Source organism: Amyelois transitella, chromosome 7, assembly GCF_032362555.1.
Source record: "Amyelois transitella isolate CPQ chromosome 7, ilAmyTran1.1, whole genome shotgun sequence".
Lineage (NCBI taxonomy): Eukaryota > Metazoa > Arthropoda > Insecta > Lepidoptera > Pyralidae > Amyelois > Amyelois transitella.
Window position 1 is genome coordinate 170,827 of NC_083510.1, and position 20,682 is coordinate 191,508.

Consider the following 20,682-nt stretch of genomic DNA (forward strand, 5'->3'; position numbering starts at 1 on the left):
GCTATGTTTAATGGTATCATACATACCTCTATATAATATACAGTGCTGTATAGGTAGATAGAATTATAATGTATAAAATTGTATGAATTAATATTTTTATATATTGTCTTAACAGTATGAATTATTTTTAAACGTAGGTAGTTCAAAGGAATTGATTTCAATATGGACGATCACATAATGTTGCTAGTGCATTGTGTGTTTTACATTGTTTTAAAAATTACAGTAATGTCTTGAAAATAGTTTATTCTTTTTATTCAGTCCTGACGGGAATCGAACCAATAGTTCAGTTCAGTTCAAGATCTGGCGGTTTGTTCACAAAGCTTGAATAAGCGTATGTGTATTATCTCTTTCTATCTCTTTGGTTAATCGAAATGATTGAAAGAGATGATAAAACATGATGCCTTGTCAACATTCAATTATTACATTAAAAAAGAAGCACTTATTTCGCCTATGCCGTGATGCCGCAAAGAAGAATGGCTTCAAATATGCATGGGTTAAAAATTCTTCAATTCTTGTACGTGAACGCGACGACTCACCGGCTTTTGTCATTAGAACAGAATCTGACCTGGAAAAAATCGTATCGAACACTTAGTGTTATTGTTTACTCATTTACACCTAAAATTACGTTTTATTTTCTAGTATACTTCAAACTTAGTAGTAATCTTACATATTATAACTGTATATATTTGATTTTTAAAATTATTTACTCAACCATTCACGCTATTTTTGCAATATTATGTTTAGTTAATCTTATAACCAGGGTGTCAATTAACTTACCAAATTATGTCAGCAAATCGACCAGGGAGCATATTATTTCTCATGTATTTCATAGCATGACTGTATTCCGCATAAACTTGCTTAACAGAATGGTTCTGACACTTTTGCCTATTTCTCATAGTACGTTAATTACAAACTACTTTAAACACAAACATATAATTCTATTATGTCAACACGAACACAAATATTTCACTTTTGTTTATGGATAGTAAGCTGTCAATTTATTATCAAAATTGTGGCGGTATCAGAACTAAACTTCAGACAGTTTATATGAACATTCTCTCGTCCACCTACGACATTATTGTACTAACCGAGACCTGGTTGACGCCGGAAATTTTCAATAATGAATTTATTGATGAGCGATATATCGTTTTTAGGTGTGATCGCGACCGGCTAGCTACAAAAAAAGAGGATGGTGGGGGAGTTATGGTGGCTATTTTAAAAGGTCTGTGCCCGGCCGAGCTCGACTTATCCCACATTGCTTCTGATACAACTCAGCCGTCATGTATTGAACACTTGCTAGTAGAAATTCCTGGCAGAGATAACAACTCTCGACACGTTATTAGTGCTGCGTACATACCACCCTGGGCTTGCGTTTCCGCTTATGAAAATCATTTTAATTTCCTTTTGGAGGCATTAAATAATACTAACATGAAAAACATTTTCATAATTGGGGATTACAATCTAAATGAATTAAATTGGACCTATTCAAATACAAACAACCCCAATGATGGTATGATACATGAGGTTACCTCGTCTCGAAGTCTTCTATTAGATGACTGTATGGCTAATTTGGACTGTAAGCAATATAACTATTTACGTAATGTGAATGATAGGACCCTCGACTTAGTTATCAGTAATACGACATGCTCTGTTCAACCTCAACCCTTATCTCTCGTCCCGCCCAACAATCATCACCCCCCTTTCGTCTCATATATGTCTGCGCCCACCCCAACTAAATCACTTTTAAAGAAACCTTTTGTAAAAAACAACTTTTATAAAGCTGACTATAAAACAATAAATGATGAGATAGCAATTATTGATTGGACCGAGGAACTTGGCCCATTAACTGCCAGCAACGCAGTTGACTTATTTTATAACAAAATTAATAGTATAATTAAGAAAAACACGCCTTTAATATATTCTAAATCGTCTAATTTTCCTATTTGGTTTCCTCAATCTCTTATTAATATAGCGAGAAAAAAACAAAAAGCATGGGTTAAATGGAAAAAGTATGGTAACATCTCGGATTATGAAAGTTTTTCGTATTACAGAGGCATGTTTAAGGAGAAATGTTCTAGAAGTTATCGTGAGTATATGCTCTCAGTTGAAAATAACATCTCTACCAATATAAAATACTTTTGGACCTATATTTCAAATCGTAAAGGTAAATCTAGCATACCATCCGAAATGAAACTTAAAGATGAGAAATCCACTAACCCTGAGGTAATTTGTGATATGTTCTCAAATTACTTTAAGTCCGTCTTTGAACCTAGGTCTAATAAAATTGATAACTGGCAGCCCTCGGCTGATTTCGGCGACAACTGTGATATTATATCTAACTTATTCCTCACTGAGGAAAAAATCCTCAAAGAACTCGAGTTGTTAAACACATCTAAGGGCGCTGGTCCTGACGGAATCCCTCCATACTTTCTAAAGCAAACGGCCAATACCATATTTATACCACTACATATAATTTTTAATAAATGTTTAACGGAAGGCTTCTTCCCTGATATTTGGAAAAGCGCATATATTATTCCCGTGCACAAAAACGGTTCCAAACAAGATGTTCAGCAATATCGACCCATCTCCATCCTTCCCGCCTTATCTAAGCTGTTTGAGCGGCTCGTTCACAATGGAATATATCCTGCGCTTCATAAAATTGTTATTCCGGAGCAACATGGTTTTGTGAAGTGTCGCTCTACCGTGTCTAATTTAATTTCATTCACATCAACTTTGTTCGAGAACTTTGACAGCGGGGCACAGGTTGACGCCGTATACACCGATTTTCAGAAAGTCTTTGACAAGGTAGATCACGAAATTCTCTTGAACAAAATCGCCTTCAACGGAATACGCGGTAATTTGCTACGCTGGTTTCAGTCTTATATTACCAGCCGCACTCAAACGGTAGCTATCAATGGCTATCAATCTGAGCCTCTGGAGTGCCGCAGGGTTCCATTTTGGGACCATTATTATTCATTATTTATATCAATGACATTAAGACTTGTTTTCAGAAATCTGAATTTCTTATGTACGCTGACGATCTAAAGGCCTATAGGTCTATTAATACAATTGAAGATTGTATCTCCCTTCAATCAGATCTAGATAGGTTAACTCAATACTGCTTTGTGAATAAATTACACCTCAGCATACCTAAATGTAACTTTATAAGTTTCACTAAAAATATTAATATTATCGATTTTGATTATAAACTTAACAATGTGTCATTAAGTAAGGTCATATCAGTAAAGGACTTAGGCATAATCCTTGATGAAAAGCTCTGTTTGGATACTCACGTTCAAAATATTACAAACAAAGCATTTAAAATGTTTGGATTTGTCCTCAGATCTTCCGTTGACTTCAGGAAATCATCAACTTACCTGTATTTGTACAAATCTTTAGTAAGATCACAACTAGAATATGCGGTGTCGGTCTGGAATCCCTACTATCAAAAATACATTACGGCGATTGAGAAAGTTCAAAAAAAGTTTTTACGCACCATGCATTATAAATGTCACCGACGCTATCTTAGCTACTCTGAACTGCTTTCCAGGTACAATTTGTTGACTCTCGAATCAAGACGTAAATATCTTGAAGCGGTCTTGCTATTCAAAATATTACATGGCAAAATTGACTCTCTTAACATTGTTAACAAAATTTCATACACTGTCCCTAGAAGATGTGTCCGGCGTGCAGCCCGCTCTCGACGGCCACTCTTCTATTTCGCCATTTGCCGAACAAATTCTGGTCGGCGTTCACCTATGCGTTGTATGGTTGAGTCCTATAATAAGTTTTTTGATGGAAAACTTGACATATTTGCTTGCAAATTGTATGAATATAAAAAAACACTCACCTCAATTTTATGCACACTGGATGCAAATTCATCTGTAACTTATTAGTAATTTCTGTTTATTTCGTAAATTCTTTATTAAGTACATTTTATTTTTTGTCAACACCTCTTATAAATTTTCTTATCTTTTCTATCATCTTTTTCATTAAAACTATTAATTTTAATCACGCAGCCTGGTTGACCCTCTTGTGGCAACTTTCTGTTTAAAAATTAATATTAATCTGTGAATAACGCTGTGGGTTATATAATTACTTACTCATGTTATATTTAATTATAAGTTATTTAAGACCTATTATATAACTGTTTGTTGTTCCTAAATAAAAAAAAAAAAAAAAAAAAAAAAAAAAAAAAACATTCGTGAATGTAGCCCCTGACGGGGTCGTGGAGGTTGCCAAAGTATTTGTAGTAAAACTGTGATTCAGTTAACACCGATGTAAGACTGCTCAATGTGTTGACTGTCGGCGAGTAAATGTAGTGTTCTTATATAAAATGTTAAAGCAATTGTTTTAAATGTAAATAGTTCCAACAGTTAAAGATGCGTCGCTATACTATTTTATAATTAACTTCTTTATATTTGCATCTATTCCGATATTATATTCAAATTGTAAAAACACTTTGTTTTTCTAGGCAAAGTTCAGACAGAAAAAAATCCGTCTCTTTTTAATTGGCTTAGAAAGAACTAGACAGAGGGGAGCGGAAATCTGTCTCCTATTAGCCGAATTTTAAATAGAAAGTAAAAAAAAGTTTATTAGACGTCATTATGCATTCATCTTGATCTTAATTTTTAATTGATTATGTACTAGTATTATGTTACCTTAAATACATTGTCTGTCGGGCGACTGGACAGTGAATATATTTTTATACGTATGTTATAAATATAGATTTATATTTATTTTATTGTTTTAAAGTTAGCGAAGTATGTGCGAATGAAAATGAAGCTGCTCATGTGTAGTATAAATCTGATATGTTTTGATAAAATTCATTGAAATTTCCTGTGCTGTCCTTCTGCCCTTCAATACACTGCCAGAATTTCCCGTTGTGAGATATTAAGGCAGTAGTGTGTACTCATGTTCACCATTCATCAAGTAATTGTTAAGTGATCACCATCGAAGCTGTACATAATTGTAATTGTAAGGTAAAAAACGCACAGCTGGCTTTAAAACGATACGTAGATAGGTATATACAAATGTATTTAATAAGTAAAACAATAGACTACCTTAGTGGAGTAGTGGTTCACTCGCTAGTCCACTCAAGAGAGTCTTGGGTGCGATTCCTAGCGCAGACAAATATTTGCAAATTTTACAGATATTTGTCAGTGTTTTTTTTTTAATTTGTGTCGGTATACGACGGACTTTACACATAAGCAGAGTTTAAAGTGGGCCGTCGAGTATTGTTTTTTAACTTTAAATAATTGTATCAAATCATACCTGCTGTATATCAGAAGAATAAATACATTTTATAAAAATACGTAGTTTTTCATTTTTTAAATATCTACCTTCACCAAATTTTACTAAGTGCACAAAGGTACGAGGTAAAATTTTATTGCAGATTCAGGTGTGGTCTCGTGGTCTTACCACATCCTACTTATCCTCAAGCAGATTGAGGTGAAACTATCCCAAAAAACAAGTTTAACTACAGTTTAACAAATCCGTAGCTTAAATATTGTTGGTCTCGCGGCGGAATATGGACAAGGTACCTTATAGCCCGTAATAACTCGAGCTCTTGTCCAGCGCCGGTGTCTTGTGTCACGATCCAAAGGATAGTTTTCAGGAAACAAAAATCACTGCACTTCACAGACCAACCCCGGGGTGCGTATTTGATAAGAGTTTAGCGTCTTTATCGTAAATTTACTCAATTTTGAGAATTTTCACAAGCGAGCGTTGCGGTTGCGCGGCGAGTAAATGGGCGGGTTTTTAAAATTCTTTTTGACATTTGGGAAAGTAGCGGGAGTGAGACAGGAATAGGATTGAGTGCGTGCGTGAAAGAATGCGTGTATGCAGTGTTGCCTTTATAAAAAATATGTTAATAAATAAATAATTGGCGAAGACAATTGTTTTAAAAGTAATTACGCCTACAAGCAGTATTTTAAATTTTACCATAATGAAGATAACAGTTTAGGTACAATAGAATGAACAGGGTTTCAAAAAGCCTGAGGTACAAGCCTACTAGGATTACAGGACAATGGCTGCTAATTAGCGGAACATCTAGCGAAATATTAGATCGGCGCTAATTGGCTCGGCCCTGGACACGGCGCCCTACGGGCCGGTACACGATGAACGAACTATAGTCTGGTACATTACTCTGATAAACTAAGTTTCTGTGTAAGCCGCGAGGGAAACATGGTACTATTTTCGGAGGTGAAAACTGATGAAAACGTGTTAATTGCATTGTTTTTAAAGGGATTTCCTTGTGGTTCCCAGCCCTAATATAAAAAAATTGGGGAATGGGATCACTCCATCTCTTTCCCATGGATGCCGTAAAAGGCGGCTAAGGGATAGGTTTATATACATGGGATTCTTCTATAAAACGATTAGCTAGCAACCTGGCACTATTTGAATCTAAATTCTATCATCAAGGCAAATAGCTGAACGTGGCTTATCTGAATTTTCAGACTGTTGGCTCATATTTTATCATAATTTATTAATAAACACAATAAACCTCTCCCAAAAACAAAGTTAACTATAACTACCACTTTTCTTTGCGTACACCAATAAATAGTAAACTATGGGTAAATAAAATATTTATACCAGTTTCAAAGTTACTCCGCATCTTCTCAGTTTTGCGAATCGATACCTACGTCGAGTTGTCTCGTCGGCCGCAACATCGCAACTTCATTACATATTCACGTGCGCTACTTTCCCAAACGTCGTTTACGTCCTGTAAACTTTGTTCGGCGGATGGCTATCGATTTTAGTCACGCTACCCTCTCGTATTGCGTCTACAATACAATCTTGTCAAATAGTAACTCATCCATTCGCTAGGTCAAAATGGGTCTTCATCGATTATATCTGTTTGGATTGAAATGCTGCAGTGCGGTTTGTTACCGCTTCTTCTGCACTGACGCCTTGGAAGCGGCAGTAAACTTAGTTTTTAGTAATTTATTTGACGTCAACCAATGTTGTGAAACCAAAAGATTTGACAATTATTAAGCGACATGAAGTATCCTATAATAATGAATAAACATTTTGAATTTGAATAGGAGTAAAGAGAGTTTTCGGGAGCTCAAACAGAGGTTGTGCTTGGTGATTATCAATCTCCTGTCGTAAAACTGGTTGCGTCTCCACCTGTCACTGCTTTTGACAGGTTGATACTTTATGCGACTCCCTGCCTAAGTGTGCAGGTTTCTTTTTTATATTTTTACTCACCGTAAGACCATCGGTTAAGATTAATGGTAGGTTTACAATAGGTCTCAAATAAGCACTCGAAAATCTTGACTCTAAGGCATTCATACGGACTTAACTAACTGCCTCTACTATATTTGATCTCAAATTAATAATTTGCTTGTAAATATTAATTAATTTTTACACACAACTTTATTTATTTATTTGGAATACTTTGTGTATGATCAGGTGTTTATTGCACTGCTGAATGCTGAATCTAAAATGAGTGAACTCGATTATTTTAATACCTATCATAAATAATGCAATAAAAGAACAATTCTAATTTTTATTTTCTTTTTTTTATATCTATTTTAGCGTCTATTACCAGCCATTACTATTATTAAACCAATGAGGTTGTATTACTCTTTTTAAATTGTGATCCCTGAATTGAACATCAGGTTAGATTTTGCGTTGGCTATGTACAAAACAGTGTTACGAATTTAGGCATGATATATACACATAATAGAGATAAATATTAAATCAGTCCGAACGGTCTAGTAAATCCGCCGTAAAATGTGTGCAATTCCGGCGGGTAATTCACGGTAGTTAGGGCAATGAGTGACCGGCGGGCGGCGGGCGAATCACGCTGGGGACTCACGGAGGAACGTAACCACGCGCCCGCCGCCGCTATGGCTTTACAAACGCTGCATTTACTCTATGAATGATTTATCCACGTTATTAATTTTTACATACATAAATATGGTCACGTCTATATCCCTTGTGGGGTAGACACAGCCAACAGTCTTGAAAGGACTGATCGGCCACGTTCAGCTATTTGGCTTCATGATAGATAGATTTGAGATAGTGACAGGTTACTAGCCCATCGCCTAAAAAAGGATCCCAAGTTTGTTAGCCTATCCCTTTAACGACATTCATGGGAAAGAGATGGAGTGGTCTTATTCTTTTTTGTATTGGTGCCGGGAACCACACGACACTTTATTATTATCTAATTTTTAATCACCTCTAGATTCACAGCTTCGTTGTGTTATGCTTATCCTTATTGAATAGCAAAAGTCTCAAACCATACCTTACCTTTAGTAGCTTCTCTTCAGTACAAGTTATCGATGTGATACTCAATAACCCAAAAAAAAAGAGTTTACTTTGTTCCTTTACACTCAAACCTAGTTCACAAAAATATTCTCGCCCGTGAGTTTTACACCCAAAAGCGGCTCATTTGAATAGGTGTTTAGCGGTTGTTTAATGCAAATGCCAGTATCGGAGCGTGTACACTCGTCCCGCCGCTCCCCGCCCCGCTCCCCGCTACATCTGCCGCTATTTGCGTTACAAATCGCAGCCGGTCCGCGTTCACACAAATTATACAATCGGTTATGTCCCTAGTTAAATAAATAAATATTTATCGAATATTGGGATTATAACGTTTTTGTTTCCATAATGGTGAAAATTATGGAAACAAAAATGATATTGATCGATCTTCATCAGATGTCACAGCTGAATCGGTTTATTGGTATAGAAAAAAAAATACTAAGTCCTATGCGATAGGAATACGGTTGCAGAAGTAAGAATAGAAGAGTTCTTTGCCAAAATAAAAAAAATAACAACATACAAACCTAAGCGGCTCTATCGTGGGTACCTTCCAAGTTAAATCTGTAAATAAAAGGCGGAATGGGCACACGTAGCAGCACAGGGTAATGAAAGTTTGAGCGCGATCTCCGCTCGTCGTGAGCTAATACAATAATGAATTATCCGCCGGCATCAGCGGACGCGCGTTTACAAAGTATATTCCCTTTTTTATAACATATGCAATTTTGTTTAAGAATTGAAATTAAATAAGCGAAATAATTTATAAAATTTGTATAAAAAAGTACATATCAAATTTGAATTATGTTATTATTTGTGAAGAAACAAGTTTTCTAAATAAATCAATTGCCCCAAAGTTGTATATAAGTAAGGTTTTGTCGTTGAACAACTCATAAACGAAATATTCTGTCGGCTGCTCATCCGGCACAGAAACATTCGTCGAAGTTAAGTTTCAGAACCGTAATTAATTTGATTCAATGAGAACCGTCAATATTTTCATTCATTATCTTAAACTTAGGTATGATAAAAACACACAAACAAATCACTTTAAAGTTGCATAGCTATTTAGGTGCCAAGAAATACCTGCCTGATATCCTGTAGGTTTTATTACCTTTTCACTGGTATTTAGCAAATCCGCCGCCCGCGAAGAGCGGCTGCAGTGCTCTCGCCGTCTTTGCGCCTGTAATCCGTTTCATTGCGATCCGCTGTGCGACTCCCGTGACGGCATAAAAGAGACTTAATAAGAACGGGTCATTTCATTATACAGTAGAAGTCATTTGCGTATTTTTCCATTGAAACATTACTACCTACCGATGATTTTGTTTGGAATCATGGTTATAGGTATACCTCGGGCTCTTATACGGACATAGTGGTAATAAGTGCATAGCTCATAGGAACCTCTCCAGAGAGGTGAGGAAGCAACCTGGACTAACTCCAGTAGGTCAAAGTACAAAGGGACCTGGCTTCATACCCATCTATATTATCCTTTTGTTGTTGTTCCGGTTGCGTCCTTTCCTCTCTCAAGAGGAGCCCGGGGATGAGACGTTTTGGTAAAAAGTAGGCAAGAGAGGTGAAAGATAATTACAAGAGTCATAAATTTACTTTAACCTACTATAAGGACTAGTTTTACAATATTTATGAGGGCGTGGGTATAGCGAGCTACTTAACTTGGTGAGCGCTGAAGTAGACCAAAGGCGCGCGCGTGTGACCCCGGAATGGGTAAGTCAGATTTTAACACGACGGGGCTCCTGCTTTTTTTAAATGGTTTTTTAAACCTACATAAGATTATATTCACTAAATAAATGGCACACAATCTAGTATGTATTGTCCACCCAACATATTGCGGTTCATCGCCAGCGTAGCCAGCAATATAGTTATTGATAGTGTCGCGATATCATCGCTATTGTTCGACGCCAGCGGCTCGCTGAATACGGACGATATGTGAAGCTACCAGTAGAGGATAGTGCCATAACTCTTAAAGGTAATTTAGCTTCAGTACTAACGCTTGGGAGTAACAAGTGAGATGGCAATTGACAGAAGTAATTGGAAAAACTAACAAACTGTGCCGACCCCACGTAGAAAGTGGGAAAAGGTAACGTCGAAGAAGAAGAAGACTAACGCTTGGTTGGTATATAAATCCTAGGTAATTGTAACGATATGTATTACGTTTCTCAACGATATAACGACCGACAACGAAGTAATTGTTAACCGCTTATGAAAATAAAACGGGACGAGTGCCGTTTTGTTAGCGCACAACAAGCGGTGTTTGTGTACACACGACAGCACAGCACGAGGTACAAAGACGTTGCAGATTGGCCTTCTAGCAAACTGCCACTATCTATATCTTTATTTCATCCTTGATCAGTTTCATTTACACGTGGCCTTCAAGTCTTGTGTCTGTCCTGTAAAGGATAATGCCGTCATAATGTGTATGATCGCCTGATATGTTCCTATAAGTGGTATCCTTAGAATTCAAAATAAAATAAGAATAAAGAGTTTTAGTATGCAATACTGTTGTAACAGGTAAACTGACTGAATGTTGTGACTTAACAATTTCAAATAATATTTCAATTCTGAGATTTATTTTAAAGCTTTTAACTTCACAAATGTCACATAAGACATTACGACGTCACATCAGCCGGTTTTATTCGGCACTAGCTGTGCCCGCGACTTCGTCCGCGTGGAATAGTTATTTTGGGCATCATATTTATTTTTGCCAACATCCTCCTCGTTTTATCAATTATAGCCATAGCCGCTAATTGTTATGCGACTTGGCGACGACTTGGCCCACATCATTACCCGCGACCGAACGGAGACCGTATATATGCGTTTAGGGTGAGAGGTTGTGGTGTTTGTTTGTGCAAACCAATGTTAGCATATATCTCCAAAACTACTGGTCCGATTTTAATGCGGTTTTCACTACTGGATTTAGATTTGATTGGTGCATGTTCTTAGATAGGTGTTACGGTTACAAATCACCAGGATGCGCTGCAGTATACAATTGTTTACATAAATGAATGTAAGCATGTATCTCCAAAACCACGGGTTCAATTTGAATGCAGTTTTCACTGCTACATACAGAGGAAGTATTATAAGTAGAATGATACCTATCTATATGTAGGAAGTAGGATAGAGCAGGGCGATCGAAAGATGCGGGGGGATTAGAAAGAACGCTGGTTCGCCGTATTAAATGATTCGCTGCAAATTGCTTAGAACGACTATATCTCAAAACTATTCGTCTGATTTATATACTGTAAATGGCAATTTTAGTCTACATCAAAAGCCGAAAGTAATAAACATATTTATTTGGATAAAGATTAATACTGAATTAAAGAAAATTGGTTTCAAAATAACTTATGTTTATAATGAAAAAATAATCTTAAAAAATGAACATAAAAGTGGTTATTGTAAGTAAACCTTAAGAGATAGATATATGCTCTCGCGGACTTTTTTGTGGCAAAAAATGAGTACTTCACATCTTTAGTACATTGTTTTACTATATCTTTGTTGGTTTGCGCAGCGTTCGCGTGGAAAGCTCGCAGATGGCCGACTCATTCAACTTTCACCTGCATTGTTGACGTTTCCCGTAGGAAATCCGGGATAAAAATGTAGCCTATAGCCTTCCTCGATAAATAGACTATCTAACAGTGAAAGAATTATTCAAATCGGTTCAGTAGTTTCTGAGATTAGCGCGTTTAAACAAACAAACAAACAAAACAAACTCTTCAGCTTTATAATATTAATAGTAATAGTATAGATTTGAATTGCTACCAACCTGTCACTACCACTATTTGAATATCAATTCTATTCTATCAGTGTTTCAAGACTGCTGGCTCTGTCTACCCCGCAAGACGTGCTTATATGAATGAATGAATTGAATTGTCTTTGTCCTACTTGGATTTGTATGGTTATGGTGGTACCCAATCTGTTGGTGTGTGTACCTCACCGGCCGCGCGGGAATTAGCGGCGCCGCCCGCGTAACAATTATACCCGGAATTGTTCTTTCCGAGTAATTGTGTTACACGCTCTATGACTCTCCTGAATATAAACAAGGAGCTGGTCATAAAATAGAGTGTTCATAATAGGAATTTGGGATGTTTTTATATATATATATATAGTCATTCGTTTTCAATTACATCAAATATTTACAGTGGATGGACTAATGCAGAGCACGGGCACGTGTTTGGAAGAATTTTTTTCTATATAGTTTAGGACAAACAAAAATCAGGTTGCCATAAGTATTAAAATAAAATAAAACCCTCTATCAAAACTTAATTAATGAAATAAAGATTACAAGAAAGAATAAAACATAAGACATAAAAAATGTATAGTTCTGTATTCACTTTTCTTAAGCCTGCAAACTCCATTCGGCTTTCGTCTAAGTTTCCTAAATGCTCCATTCTGTAGAATCACATGCTTATGCGCAAACTAGCTTGTTTAAATTGTATTTACCTAAAGCTCTTACACGTTAATGTTTATTTTCGAGGTAAAAAAAGTTATTTTTGATTGTTATACAACAGATGTTAATTTCGTTCTATATTTAATTTTCCTTTTTATTTTGTTTTTCTGGAAGAAATTCCGATTGGGATATTCTTCTAAACCCAATGACTAGTTTGTAATTTGTTATATTATTATGGCGACATCACGCCACAAGTCACAATTTCATTCTATTAATATTGATATAGCAGTGGATTATATGCACCTTCTCGTATCCACGTTACGGACAGTAAGTCATAGTACTGCAATTCCAACGAGATTCCCACCGGCCGCTACGCCGTAGGCACTTTGTTGCTACGCCGTAGACGCGCTACGAGAGTGCTACGACAGTGAATATTGGTGTACTTAATTAGGTGAGTAGGTACCTAAAAAGAGTTTTTGGTGAATTAGGGTTTTCATGTTTGTTCAAACTTGCTAGATTTTAATTCAACAGTGATAGATGAATGACCAACTGATTTTAAATTTGCGTTGCATTATACTTACTATTTATAAATAGTACAGGTATTAATATCTATCAGTAACCGCGGATGATTGTATCATGATTCGAAGCGTCCAATCAATACATATAATAAAACAGTCTGTAAATTGAGTAAATGAAAAAAAAAGGTATAAACCTATATTACTTATAAATAGCAAAATTATCATATTCTCAAAATAGAATATTGTGCTATATAGCAAAAAAAAAAAAAAATATAATAACCCAAAAAATACTTATTTAAACAAGAAGAAGTATCAAACTATCTAGATAAACCATTCTCATCAGCTTACGGCAGTGAATCGCGGTATAACAGCGCAATGGCGCTATGTGTGAACAGCGTAATGTCCAGGCGAGTCACTAAGCCGCTTGCTTTGTCATTACGCACAGACTAAAACAATTGCCTGGACGAAATACTCTGTACTTACTTCTGAGTTCCGCACATTAGTGTTATTGCTAACCGCTTTGCTAGCGGCGAGCGAAAACTTTGTGAGGAAACCCACACTGCATATTCAGGAAACTGGTTGAGTGACCATGGTTTAATATAGTTTCAACTCTTTTTTATCAAACACTTATAAAATACTAGCTGTCCCGAAAACGTTTGTTTTGCATTTTCTGGGTATGAAAAATAGATGTTGGCCGATTCTCAGACCTACTCAATATGCTTACAAAATTTCATGAGAATCGGTCAAGCTGTTTCGAAGGAGTAAGTGAACGAACATTGTGACAAAAACTGATGGCCACGTTCAACTGTTCGAAAAGTGACAGGTAGCAACCTGTTCCATCGCATGGCCCATCGCCTAAAAATAGAATTTCGAGCTTATAAAACTATCCTTTAGTCGCCTTTTACGACATCCATGGGAAAAAGATGGAGCGGTCTTATTCTTTTTTGTATTGGTGCCGGGAACCACATGGTTCGGTTTTTTTAACATCTCCAAAGTCTAGAGTATATTATAGAGGTCAGTGTCATGTTCTGATCCGCGCTCCCCCGCCGACCCCCGCTCATCCCCGTCCCCGGGATAAACAGATGATCCCGCTTTTGGTAATAATTTAGTGCTTTAGTAGACCTGGACTTATATCATGTTACAGTCTAAAGCGGAGTTAAAGTTTATTTATTAATTTGAACGACTGATAGGCCACGTTCAGCTGATAGAATTGAGATTCAAATAGTGATAGGTTGCTAGTCCATCGCCTAAAAGTTATAAAATTTTGGGCGATAGACGAGCAAACCAGCCTATCCTAATTTTATAGTAGTAAAGTACTCTTTTCGACCGTTCCTCAATCTTGGTTCTGATTTAGTAATATATAATATCTCTGGAACAACTGGATAGATGCTGATAAATATACCTTATTGTTGTGTAATTCTATTAATCCACTTTAACGTAAAAGGTGTAATTAGAACATCTGATAAAGTAGACTCTTGAACTCGTACGAAGTCGCGCGTAACAGCTAGTATCATTATAAATTTGGAGAATACGATAAGCTTACAATAATAACTTTAAAGCATGTGCAAGTGTTTCGATACTAAATCATTCACACATATAACCCCGCCTATATCCTTGGCGGAGTAGACTACTATATCTTCCTTCCCGTCACTATATCTTTTATTCAGTATATTTTTTCAACTTTCTTACCCTTGCAATAGAAAAAGACATTAAACAACAAACAAATCTGGAAGATTACAATAAGTCCGGGCGCGCGGCACAAACAAACGGACATCAGCACGCAGCCGGACCCAGGTGGAGGCGAGCGGGCCCGCCGGCCGAACTTATGTCGTTACCACGCAGTTGTTGGCCGGACAGATCCCACACTGAAATTAAATATAATATGTTCTACTAGCTCTCCACCATTAAAATAAAAAAGTTTATTGACCCTGTGTTGCCTCCTTAGAGGGGCGCGGAAAATTATTAAAGGTTTTTAAGTCGGAGCAATAGATTTCTCGTGATGCGAGTACAATCATACAGACAGACAGCCAGATGTTTTAAAATGATTCCGCATTTAGAAAATATGAAAACGGTCACAATCGAATGTAAAAATTAATAATAAAGCAAGAGTCGCATCGAGTTTTTATTATCTTTCTATTTGTCTGGCATATACCCACTTACACCAAAGGAAAAAACACAATTATTATAAAATCTGGTTTCTGAAAGGAGAGGAGGAGAAGATGCCTGTCGTCGCCCTAATGTCGGATCTGTGCTTACAACAACTACGTGTCGGTGTAGCCCGCACGGATCACGCCGACCTCATCCCGCTAACGGCCGGGTTAGTTCCCGACTCGGGAACTCTCATAATGGCGCCATCGATACCGAATTCTTACACTCGCCAACTATTTCACCCCAACTTTGGATCATTTGAGTGCATTGAACAATTAGTTTTCCAACGGCTGTTAAAACTGGTAAAAATAATAGTTTATTTTTATTATAATATGATTTTTTTAAAACAATAAGTTATTTTCTTTCTCGAGAGGAGCCAGGATTCTGACCAAGAACCTGGATTAGGCAAGTCAGGTTTTAACATGATTTTGATTTACATTATTTTTTTTCCACGAAAAGCATTTGTCTATTTGACATTCACCACATTGTACCTGCTGTTTATAGCAATATAGTGATTGCTAGAGCTGGCCATTGAAACAATATACACCGCCTGGAGGGCATTAGTCGTAGTGTCACAGACAAATATACAGCTAGATCGAGCAAAGCTATCTAAGCTTCATTTTCATTCATTCATCATTCAAGATAAAAACATCTCTGTGTTTTATGGATTAAAACCATTTTCGCGAGATCGTTACTTGTAGGAAAATATTTATTCCTTTATCAAATCAAGTCATTTTTATTGTCGGCATCAGATAAAAAACAAGCAAACATACAGCGTTTCTAGTTTATTGTACTGCCGTACTCTGTTTAAGGTCGACCCTCAGAGACTACTTTCACTAGTGTGTGGGATTATTGACACCTAGTGTCCCAGCCTATCCACTAAACTCCTTCGACATTACCCTTTTGCCAGTTTGAAGACATCTTGGGATCGATGTGAATCGCGTTTTCTTCGCTGAATTAGAGCTCGAGGTCAGCTGAAGACCCCAACCCAGAAATCAGAAAATCAGGTATCTAGCCATGTGTATGTCAATGGTCACCTGTAATTGTGCACTCAATACCGACTCAATAAACACGTGTGGCAGTTCCTGCAAGGGACTCCATATAAATTGAAGGCAGTGCTTGTATCTTTGCTCCACTAACTTTATGCCATGCTTTGTCTGCTCTTGTCATCAGACTAGTTCGCTCACTTTACGATCAGATAAAAAAATCGATATTTAGATTTATACGGAAAGGCAGTCCCCTTTCATTACTTTTAAAATATAGCTTGTTTAAAAATTGAAGCATTTATTCAGTTATTCATTCAACTTGTTACCATTTTGTTTTTTTTTAATTTAATATAACCAATTTTAATAATTAATCATAAAATTTCGTGCAGAAAAATGCTACTAATTTACTTAAAAATTGGTAACAACTCTTTCAACCTAAAATGCAATTATTTAAATTACAAAAAGCGGTATAAGTATAGCATGTAATTTCAAAAGCTCGGGCACCCCAGACAGCGTAACTTAAATTCAGTTAGATCAGAAGAAAAGAGAGCAGATCTTGTGTATCTGTATGCCGAAAAGTTTTTTACAACTACCCTGCAATAAAGAGTTCTTTTTCGAGTGTATGGCACGCGCGCCCGAGTTCCATCAAAAGGCGTCCCCCCTCCCCCCCTCCGTCGATGCCCCCTCCCCGCCGCCGTGTAAACAGTTTATGCAAAGTGGTGAATTGAATAAAGGGACGGAGCGAGGCGACGCGACCTCTACGGACTAGGCAGCATTCACACCGCAACGAAAAATATATTATTATATTATATTATACATACTCGTGTATGTGACGGAATAATATATTTTTCGTTTTTACGTTTTCATATGGGACAGTATAGAAACATTCGTATGGGACTGTATAGAAACGTTAAAGAAAACGAAGGCTTTGTGAGCTGTCTATTCGTTGAGCAAAGTAGCAGCTGAGTCTCTTGTAGCGCTGAAGATTAAGCTATTTCAAAAAAGATTAATACATACATACATATAATCACGTCTATATCTCTTGCGGGGTAGACAGAGGCCACGTTCAGCTATATTATTTCGACGGCCTCTGTGGCGCAGCGGTAGTACGCTTGTCTGTGACACCGGAGGTCCCGGGTTCGAATCCCGGCCAGGGTAAGATGAGAAAAGAACTTTTTCTGATTGGCCTGGGTCTTGGATGTTTATCTATATAAGTATTTATTATAAAATATAGTATCGTTGAGTTAGTATCTCGTAACACAATTCTCGAACTTACTTCGAGGCTAACTCAATCTGTGTAATTTGTCTAAAAAAAAAAAAGGCTTAGTGATAGAATTGATACCTTAAAGAAGAATCCCAGGCTTTTAAGCTAGGCTTAATTTAATGGATCAAGCCCCTCAGTGCATGCCTGTGCTGAGAATAAGCTTCCATAAATCTTTTTGTAGGTGTCGTTTGATAGCACCAATAGAAAAAAGAATAGGACCACTCCATCTTTTTCCCATGGATCTCGTAAAAGGCGACTAAGGGATGGGCTTATATACTTGGGATTCCTCTTTTAGGCGATGGCCTTTCAGTTCCTTTCAGTTCTCAGGTCCTTTCAGTTCTCAGGTCCTTTCAGTTCCTTTCAGTTCCTTTCAGTTCCTTTCAGTTCCTTTCAGTTCCTTTCAGTTCCTTTCAGTTCCTTTCAGTTCCTTTCAGTTCCTTTCAGTTCCTTTCAGTTCCTTTCAGTTCCTTTCAGTTCCTTTCAGTTCCTTTCAGTTCCTTTCAGTTCCTTTCAGTTCCTTTCAGTTCCTTTCAGTTCCTTTCAGTTCCTTTCAGTTCCTTTCAGTTCCTTTCAGTTCCTTTCAGTTCCTTTCAGTTCCTTTCAGTTAATGTTATGTTATATCAATAACAATATCAAGTTCGGTGTGATGGTGTCCGGGTCCGCTCGCCACTTGATATGCCGGCAGTCACTCGCGCCCCGGGCGGCTCGCGGCCGGTACACACGCCTGCACTTCTACCTGAACAAGTTTTGTAATGTACTTGATGTGATGTAGAAAGAATAGTGTGGAATATTTAAGCGCGTCATTGGTTGAATCTATAAAGTGCCTGATAAACCTAAGAGGTTCTTTTATGCTAGTCTTGTAGCGAAGAAAAGACATAGTGTGTGGCAGCTGCTTCTGTTCCCGTGCAGATTGTATAAGTCAGTCAAGGGTAAAATCTCATAAACGTGGGATACTTCTTTTAGACAGTCGGCTAGGAACCTGTCTAGAATAGAATAGATTTATTTTCAAAACTGGATACAAGGTATCACTTATTGACGTCACATCACATGGTTGAGGTTCCCCAGGTAACCCCACCCAATCATGGTCAAAGGCGCGCCTAGGACTGGACACTTGAGACGTGAGGATGTAACCGGACCAACGTCAGGAGAATAAGTCGTGTGGCAACCTTCATGTGCTGCCGTGTGTACCGCATGGTAGCCGGCTACTGTCGCTCATTTTGTGTGTGTGATAACATGAAATTCTTGTCCATGATAAATATTGACACTTATTTGTTTGTATGACTGTGAGAAGTTGATAAGATATGGATTTTTATTGTTGAAGTAAGGTATTTTTCATACATACATAAACCACGCCTCTTTCCCGGAGGGGTAGGCAGAGACCACATCTTGCCACTTGCCACGATCCCTGCATACTTCTTTCGCTTCATCCACATTCATAACTCTCTTCATGCAAGCTCGTCGGTATCGAGTACTCTTGACCTTTTGCTAGAACGTCAATTTGATCAAGAGATTTTAATTTTTGAAATAAAGAACCTATTAATTTTTCTTTCGAAAAGAATTATTTTTTATAATACAATTCAATGATAAAATAACCACTGTAATAAGGCTTCTTGGCTTGACTTGCCTTCTGTAACAAAATACACAGTTCGTTGAATTAAATACACGGAAGTTAACACAAAAAACAGCACAATATTAACGAGGTCAGTTTGCTCGCTCTCAGACTTGGAAACAAAGGAGTAGACTTAAAATAGTAATGTAATACTGTTCGTTAGTTAGTTAGTTTGTAATATAAACTATATCAGACGATTATGTTACGGTAAATTTGTAAACCTACTACACTATTTGAAATGTGAAAGTAAAGTAACTCTGTATGTCTGTCTGTTACACTTTCACGCCTAAACCACTGAACCGATTTTCATTAAATTTGGTACAGATATAGAGTTGACCCTGAGAAAAGGATTGGACAAAGTCGCGGGTAAATGCTACTTGGATATAATATTATTCCGATTTGTATGGGGATATGACGGTATTTTATTTAAATTTGTTAGAGTATCGTGTATAGCATATCAAACCTCTGTCTGTCCCGTTACATATTAGGACGTGAGAATGTGGATGAGACATGGTATAATTAATAAAATTTAACACACTTATGTAACTAAATGGTCGCTACTACGGTGTAGCACCGTAGAGGGTCTACGGCGTAGCGGGCGCTACGAGCCGCGTTATCAGTTCACGGGGCGCCGGCCACGCTACATTGTGACGTCACAATCTCCACAAATTGTATATTGCTGTTGCACAATACTTCAATATTATAGATCTATGATTTTTGTAGTGGGAATTTTTCAAATATATTTATTGCAAATATAATTAGGAGGGCCGTGTGGTTCTCGGTACTTCAGAATAACGTGAGATTCTTCTTGTAGGCGATGGGCTAGCAATCTGTCACTATTTGAATCTCAAATTCAAAACTTTATTCATTATTATTGGACACTTCAATATCACTTATTAATTATCATATTTTTTGGTTTCAAAACATTGGTTAACGTCAAATAAATTACTAAAATTTAAGTTTACTACTAAGTAATCTCAATTAATTAAGAGATCTATATTTGTAAATTGACGTCCGATGAAAATGCTGCAGTGTAGTTTGTTCCGCCGCTTCTACTACACATGCGCTTTGGAAGCGGTAGTAGTTATAATTAGATTTAAGTTATGTGACGCCAATAAGTGATACCTTGTATCCAATTTTGAAAATAAATCTATTCTATTCTATTCTATTGAATCACATCATCAAGCCATAAAGGATTGGATTTTCAGTCATTTCAAGACCCTGTCTACTCCGCAAGGGATAATCTTAATTCCTATATCAATATTGACACGGTTCCAAAAATCTCAATAACCATAGTCAATATTGCGTGCATTTATTAACCGTCTCCCATAAACCCACATGCGGCTCTATTGAGCTGAACTATAGCTGAAACAGCTTTAATTATAGCTTAAATAGCTTTAAGCCGTTTAATTCCGGCAGAACAGGACTCTGATTAACAGCGCTCCGATTGTATCTCACTGTAATACAATCAAGCGACGGCTAATTTATCGGGT